This window comes from Miscanthus floridulus, chromosome 4 (genome assembly GCF_019320115.1).
Source record: "Miscanthus floridulus cultivar M001 chromosome 4, ASM1932011v1, whole genome shotgun sequence".
Lineage (NCBI taxonomy): Eukaryota > Viridiplantae > Streptophyta > Magnoliopsida > Poales > Poaceae > Miscanthus > Miscanthus floridulus.
The window spans coordinates 35,392,352-35,400,630 of NC_089583.1; the positions used below are offsets into that span (position 1 = coordinate 35,392,352).

The 8,279-nt window shown below is 47.4% G+C and overlaps 1 pseudogene; it reads right to left on the bottom strand.

Moving 5' to 3' along the window:
* Window positions 1-468: 468 nt before the first annotated feature.
* LOC136548381 (uncharacterized) lies at window positions 469-7,096 on the bottom strand (annotated as a pseudogene).
* Between the last annotated feature and the right edge of the window lie 1,183 nt (window positions 7,097-8,279).

Genomic DNA, 8,279 nt, shown 5'->3' on the forward strand with positions numbered 1-8,279 from the left:
GCTAAAATCATGGATGAACTTCCTGTAGTAGCCGGCGAGCCCAAGGAAACCACGCACACCCTGTGGGGAGCGAGGCGTCGGCCAAGAGGCGACCGCAGCCACCTTGTCGCTGTCCATAGCGACGCCATCAGCGGAGATGATGTGGCCGAGATGGGCAACAGAGAGGGACCCAAAGGAGCACTTCGACCTCTTTAGGTAGAGTCCGTGAGCTCGCAAGGCGGTGAAGACCAGGCCCACATGCTGGAGATGCTCGGACCATGACGTGCTGTAGATGAGAATGTCATCGAAGAAAACCAGCACGAACCTGTGGAGAAAGGGCCGGAGGACGTCGTTCATCAGCGCCTAGAAGTTAGCTGGGGCATTGGACAGCCCAAACGGCATCACTAGGAACTCAAAGTGGCTGTGGTGGGTGCGGAAAGCGGTCTTCTCGACGTCCTCTGGGTGCATGCGCACCTGGTGGTAGCCCGATCAGAGGTCGAGCTTGGTGAAGTAGCACACCCCGTGAAGCTCGTCGAGGAGTTCATCAACCACCAGAATTGGAAATTTATCCTTGGATGTTTTGTCATTGAGCGCGTGATAGTCGATGCAGAAATGCCATGATCCATCTGCCTTCTTGACAAGCAGCACCGGCATGGAGAACGGGGATGTACTTGGGCGGATGTTGCCCTACCCCAACATGGCGGCACACTGTCGCTCCAACTCATCCTTCTACAGCTGTGGGTACCTGTAAGGGCGCACCGCCACTAGCGTGGTCCCAGGTAGGAGGTGGATGCGGTGGTCGTAGGGCCATGCTGGAGGGAGGCCATGAGGTTCGTCAAAGATGGCCCCATGCTGTAGTAGTAGCTGTTCCAGCAGCGGGTGCTACGGGTCAGCCATGACCGCGGCCAGGGGCTGGTGCGTCGTCAGAGCATCGGGTGGACCCATGCATTGCCACATCATGTGGTGGCTGTCCTTCTGAAAGGCGATCGTCAGTCCCTCGAAGTCCCAGAGCAGGGGGCCCAACGTCCCGAGGAAATCAACGCCGAGGATCAAGTCGAAACAGCCAAGCGTGAGGCCGATGTAACACCTCAAGTGTTTGTCACCAGTTAAGCAATGGGTTTGAGCTCAACCATGACATGTTCAGTGGTGATGGAGATGTCATGGTCAAACCTATGGAAATGAGCCCCAACCTAAACTCAGATATTGCACCCTTGCTTTACATATAGGCCCTTTTAAAGATATATGCTTGGCTAGTGTTATTGGAATATCTTCATGTGTCTCACATCAATACCCATCTATATGGATCACTGGAAAAGTTTCATGAAGTTTGGAATCAAAAAGTCACATGAAATGATAAGTTATATCCTTATTGGAATGGCTTTACTAAGTGCTTGAATTGCAATATTAAGTGAATGGAAATATAGGTCATCAACCAAACCTTGCAACCTTACCCAATTTACTCTAATTGAACTATACAACAAAAGTCATGAAAGGTTCATGTTGGGCAAATGTCAAGAAAATGCATCAATCGGTCTAAAACTCATATTTAAGCTTTACCGCGATGCTACTTTGACTTGGTTTGAATTGTGGCTTAGAGTGTTTGCATGGCAGTGGAACCTAAACAAAAGTTGAAGTTTGAGTGGAGTAGAACAAACATTGTTTAATGCTCAAGAGCTAAATTAGTGCCTAGCTTAGTCAAATGCCGCTCACAATATCAAATCCAGTGCTATTTTCAGGGTTCAAAAATCGGCTAAGTCTGGATGACTAAAATGGAGTTTTCAGTTTTCGTGTACCCCGCTTCATAGTCGTGTATCTCTCCAACCAGGCTGAATCAGACTTTGACACTTTAAACAAAGTTGTAGATGTTGCGTAGCTCTACAATTTTGATTACTACGGATTGTGCCAAAACTAAGTGATTTAGGAGATATGGAGGTCTGAACATCAGGCTTATGTTTGAGGTGGTATTTGATCCACTCATTCAGTTTGGAACAGCACGTGGCCGACTGACTTTGGGCACCGCAGGCCGCGTGGCTCCTCTGAGTTGCGCTCGCTTGCCACGTCGCCCCCTTGTGCATGTATACCGAGCACTCGCCCTGCTCTCTCCATTCACTCTCTTCATCTCCCTTCCCATTCCCTCTCCTACTCTCTCCAAGCCGCCGATCAGCTCTCATTGCCACCCGCACACATGGCTAGGAGGGCCACGGGCTGCAGCGGGCCGTGCCGTTGGCCAGGCGTGGCCGCGGCTACGCCCTACCGAGCCCTCCCCGCCGCTGCCGGCTCTCTCGGCCGAGCCCGGCCGGTCCAAGCTGTGACCTGCTTCAGTCTGTGAAGAAGAGAACACCAGGGACTTCATGCTCGAATTCAAGAAAAGGGAAGGTTCTTTCTGTGAAGTTGTGACACATGTGAATAGTGCTCAGGAGGACCTCTTCGCTGACGTTTGATTTATATTTTCCGTAGGGACTCCAATGCAAGATTTCAATTCCTTTTCTCTGGTTTTTACAGATTTGAATGCTCCACTTTGAAAATTCGTAGTAATTTGTAGAAAAATCGTAAAATAGTAATTGAGAACTTTTTGGAATCTTTGTGAAATTGTCTATGCAGTAGCTCTATAATATTACATGTTTTAGTTTAAATATTTTGCTCTAAAAATAGATCTATGCAGTTAGGTTCTTAATACTAGTTATGTCTTGTCTTTTTCATAACTGAAGTTGTGTTGCTCAAATAAATGTGAACTTTTTATGGAGTGTTACTCTGGTGATGTTTGATGTCTGGTAAAAATTTCAGGAGTTTAGGCTTGATGGTTTAAGAGTTATAAAAATAACAAATTCCCTGTGTTGCTTTGCTCCTATCCTGAATAAGTCTGCATGTTTGAATTAATTGGCCCAGTTAAGTTGTGAATCATGACTTTATGATAATACATGAGTTGTAGTAATTTTATTAAGATTTTCAAAAAGATAAATATCATGATTTTTGGTTAAGTAGATCTTGAGTTATACTTGCTTAAATCTCTGTGGCTGTTTCTGCCCAAACCTAGAGAGGGTTTCCTTGTTCTTACTGTGGGGCCTTCTTAGTAGTAGAATTAGGTTGAGTTGTTTACAACAAAGTTGTTTAGAATTTGATAAGCTTTCTAAAAAGTATAGAACCACATTTATTGGACATATATAACTCCATTTATAGCTGTTTAAAGTGGCATGTCAGTTTCTATCTATGTTTTAGACAGAGATGCAATTATTGGATTAATTGACCCTTCTAACTGTAGAATCATCTTAATATGAGAATAATAAAGTTGTAGGTAACTTCCTAAGCTTTTCAAAAAATTATGGTTCATGTTTGTTGGAGGTCTAGAACTCCAGTTATGCTTCTCTGAAGTTCCTATCACTTTTCTGTACCACTGCTGTTGGATTGCATTTGTAGTTTTGATTGTGCAATTATTTTCGTGGTGTAAATGATGTTTGCTATGGTTGTAGTGAATACAAAAGTTGTAGTAAATTCCATGGTCTTGCTTGTGTTCAAATTGTAAGGCCATAGGCCTGATAGTGTAGGAGTTACATGACTTTTAAGTCTTCTGTCAGGTTTTAATTGTATTCTGAGCAGATCTGAAAGATGCTAGTGTTTGATCTAGTTAGGATTTGAATGAGCTTTTGGTGATAATAACAAAGTTGTAGATAATTCATGTATCTAGGTTCTGTTAAAATTTTGTGGTATTTGGTCTTATGGGTTGTGAGTTATGCCTGTTTAAAGTTGGGTTTCAGAAATGACTGCTCTCTGTCAATTGTGGACCAGTGTCTGTAAATGGGTATATTTGACTTAGTTAGCTGGAGAATCATGCTAAGATGAATTGTAGAAAATGTCATAAGCTTTCTAGAATGTCTTGTTGCATGGCTATTGGATTTGTATAACTCTAGTTATGATCCAAACATGAAGCTGTTGTTTCCAGTCCAGAAATAGACATATGCTAGTTGTGGTTGTTTACTTCATGTGTTGCTAAGTGTGGCGTATGCCCTTGTTGATGGTCAAGTTATGATAATTGTGACCTTGTAAAACCTGTGTCATGCTTGATGTGCTTGCTCTCTATAGTTAGTTGTGTGATGTTAGTTAAATAGCTATTGGTGTCTATGTCTTGCATAATCTTGTGTTTGTCTTGAATGCTTATGTGATGCCTCTTGTATTACCATTCTTCATATTCATGCACTTGCATCTTGCATCTCATCTAGGTGCGCTAGATGAACCACGTGAAGGACATGATGTGGGAGCCGAACCCAAAGACGGTGTATGGTGGACCTATCCCAAAGGTGGAAGGACTGGACAAGTGCTAGGACGGGAGATGCTCACTTAGCGAGTGTCGTCTAACTAACACTGACTCAGTGTGGGATCCTAGGCAAGCCCCGGAGCATTCTAAGTCTCCCATGTTTTTACAAATATCTTGAGTATCTTTTATTGTTGATGATGCATTAAGTATAGGAATTGGTTGGAACCAATTGTTGCATTATATCCTTACCTTGTCCAGATAAAATCATGTGAATCCTAATTAAGTGTAGGATCGAATGATGCTTAGCTATGCATATACCGGTAGAAGTTGGGTGATTTCTTGTCACCTACGAGATGTAGAATGAGCTCTGGTCACGGTTGGCTATATTTGCTATCATGAAAAAGAACCATGTGTTAATAATGAAAGGAGACCGGACGGGATGATGGTAGTACAACAACAAGGCATGGAGGTCTTGGGTGTGAATCTATCCCCGTCTGTGTCGTTTAAGGACCGATACGCTATACGTCCTCATGTCATGTTGAACGTAGCCTAACACTTAGCTGGCCAGATAAGTCATTCCGACCGCGAAGCCTAGTAGCTCGATTCAGGCCGGGGACGCGAGCAGGGGTCTGCAATCTGGATGGAAGTAAGGATGTGTAGGGAGCCATTGGCGTAAGCCCAAGGGTGGGTTAAGTCACCGAGCACTCATGGCAGAGTGGTTCTCTGATTTTGCGGCACTGTTCGGACTCGCGACTTCTGAATTGTACCAACGGTGACTTGTTCGTGACCCTGACGGGGGAAGCGAGGTTTGTGTTAGGAATACCCCTCCAGCTGGATAGGAATCAATTTGAATCGCTGTCTCTCCCGGATAGTGAGAACTTGACTAAGCAGCAGCAATGTAGATTCACTAAATTTAAAGATATGGTTAAATGATGATGATGATGATGATAATGACAATGAGCCATGAAATACCTGATATGGTTATTATTGTTTGCAACTTAATCAAGTGATTGATTAGTACATGTGCTAATATAGATGGTAGGTAATGGCTAAAAGCACTGCTAGTACAGGTGAATAATGCTAATGGTTACTCAAGCTTTTATGCAAAAAGGTTGTCCAACTAGATCCACTAAATTAAGCTATGCATGATCCTTGGTGTCATTTGTTTTGGTTTCCAACGGGTAAGTCTGGCTGAGTACATTTGAGTACTCAGGATTTATCCCACCATGTTGCAGGTGAAGTTCTCGGCCTGTTGAAGATGGTGGCTAACCACCGATGGGCTCGGTGATTCTATAGTTACTTCTCATCTATATGCTTTTGTTGGATGATGTCACTTATGCTAGCAATGTATTTGGAACATATATTAATGTAATCTTTTGAAAGCTATGTTGTTTTCACTAATCGGTTTTGAAACCCAAACTTGTACTATTATTTGTGAATCCATTTGTAATATTATTTTCCGCTGCAAACCTGCGTATGTGATGTGTATTTGCTTAATCATGCGATCTTGGTTGTGATGTTGATTTACCGAGGTCTTTTGGGACACTCGGTGGACTACCGGGTTTGTATAAGTGAAAGTATGCGCGTGTCAACGTGTTAGCGGGGATAGCCGTACTTGATCTTGTATAAATTGGGTGGTTCTGTCATAGCCGACGTAGGTGACGGGGAAGGACTCACCGCCGATGGTGATAGGGACATCATGGGTGATCCCCTCACACGGCACGTGCTCGCCGTTGGTGACGGTGACAGAAAGGTGGGCGCCCCCCGCGGAACAAGCCCCAGGCGACGCATGACGGTTCCCTGGAGGAAGGTGTGGGAGGACCCCGTGTCCAGCAGGGCGAGGAGGCGTTCCCCGTTGATCACAATTGGCAGCAACAAGGTGTGGTAGGTTTGGATCCCTGCAAGAGCATACACTGACACAACAAGAGCATTAACAGTGCCCCCCCCTCCCGGAGGGATCAGCTCCTCAGGCTGTGCAGCCGCGTTAGCTTCCACTGTGGTGAGCCCCTTGTCATTGATGTAGTCTGCAGACTCTAGGTAGAACAAGCGGGGGCACATGTGTCCATGTACATACTGCTCATCGTAGTTATAGCACAAGCCTTAGCGACGTCGTTCGAGCATCTCGGCAGACGATAAACGTCTGAACGGTCGAGCAGTCGTCGCTGCACCTAAACCTGCAAAGGCCGGTGCTGGAAGGGTGGGCGCGGCCGCTAGAGTAGTACCCCCAGGAGCCTGTGCTGGAAGGGCTGGTCACTGAGGAGGACGGGCGCCACGCTGCGCAGGCACCGCCTTGGCCTCGGCGTGACATTCAAAAGCACGAGCCAAGTACATGGCCGTCTGGAGGTCGCTGGGATCTCACATCTCCACATCGACGTGAATGTGGTCCGGAAGGCCACCCACGAACAGCTCGGCCTTCTAGCGTGTAGAGATGTCCCGAGCATGTGCCAGGATCACCTAGAAGCGACCCGCGAACTCCTCCACCGTAGAGTGAAACGGCAGCCATCCTAGTTCCACCAGTCGGGTACCACGGATAGGAGGCCCGAAATGTTGGCAACACAAGTCCTTGAAACGGTCCCATGGAGGCATGCCCTCGTCCTGCTCGAGGGTGTAATACCACGTCTGGGCCGCGCCAGTGAGGTGGTAGGATGCCATCCATGTGCGTTGCGATGCCGGCGTGAGTTGGCCCCGAAAGAATTGCTCACAATGCGTGAGCCAGTTCAACGGATCCACGGAGCCATCATAAGATGTGAACTCAAGCTTGTGAAATTTTGGGGGCATGTTGCCCTGCGCGCCCACCGGAGCGCCACATTCGAAGGCCCTGTCGTTGGAGCTCGGGACGCTGCTGCCGTGGAAGAGGGTGCCATCCATCCCGCCGTAGAGGGTACCCAACGCCACGGGGCCCCCATGGTCCAGTACGTCACCAGTGGAGGCCGTCACGGGGACGTGCGGCCAGGACGGGGCCGTGGTATAAACGGGTCTGGGTTGCCCCAGTGCCCATGCCGGAATCGGGGAGGGCGATGGCAGAAATCGGATCATGTGGATCGGAACGTTCGTCGACGGCAGCGGCGTAGAGGAGGAAGACGATGGGCTGGCATCGGCGGGCATCCCATCGGGGTACAAGATTGGCAGCATCTGCTGGGAAGACGGCAGGAACGGCTGGAGTGGTGCTGATTGGGTCGGCATTGGCGGATGGAGGTACTGGAGGATGGACTGTATCGTCAGCCACATCTCCGCCATGCCATGGCTGAGATCGACGTTGGCCGCTGTCGTTTGCTCGGGCGTGAAGATGACCTGTGGGGCAGCCAGCGCGCCCATCGGCAGCGACTGTGTCGGCACCATCACCGACGTGGAGGAGGACGCAGGTGGTGGCGCAGTGGTGGACGAAGCTGGCGGTGCGGGTGCGGCCAACGGTGGCACGGTGCTGGAGGGCAGGGGGATCGACATGGCTGATACCAGGTTGATACCGACCGGTGCTCTCCCTCTGATGGATCGCAGGTTGTACGTATGGGTGATCGCGGGACGAGGCTTGAAGATGGATGATCGGCGGCGAGGCGCCGTGGTTTCTTGCACAAGGAAGAGACGGCGGCGGCTAGGGCAATTCCCGGCTCCCTAAGGAAGCCGAGTAAGATTAATACTCTTGCTTAAAATCCAATTGTGCCTGATTACAAGTATTTATACTTCTATGAATAGAATTAGGAAATAAAACTAAATATGCTAACGGGCTGCTTTAGCTGGTAATGGGCTTGCGCCTGGCTTACTGCAGCCCGATCATAACAATCATGCACAGTATGTCTGCATGCACAATCACAGGCGCTTGAGTTTTGTTGGGATTATTAAAATACTGTTAGAAATTCAAGCCCACGGTAAGTTGCTCATTAGAACTTTCTTCTTGGCAGTAAGTCACCGAACTTATTTTTTACTGAGGGTTAGGACACTAAGCTGGAAGTTGCTTACTTGTCACACAAATTGTGAAGGCTAATGACCACTTTTTTATGATGTGAACAATAATATAATAGTTAATCGAGAATATCAATTTGACATGTTCCAATTT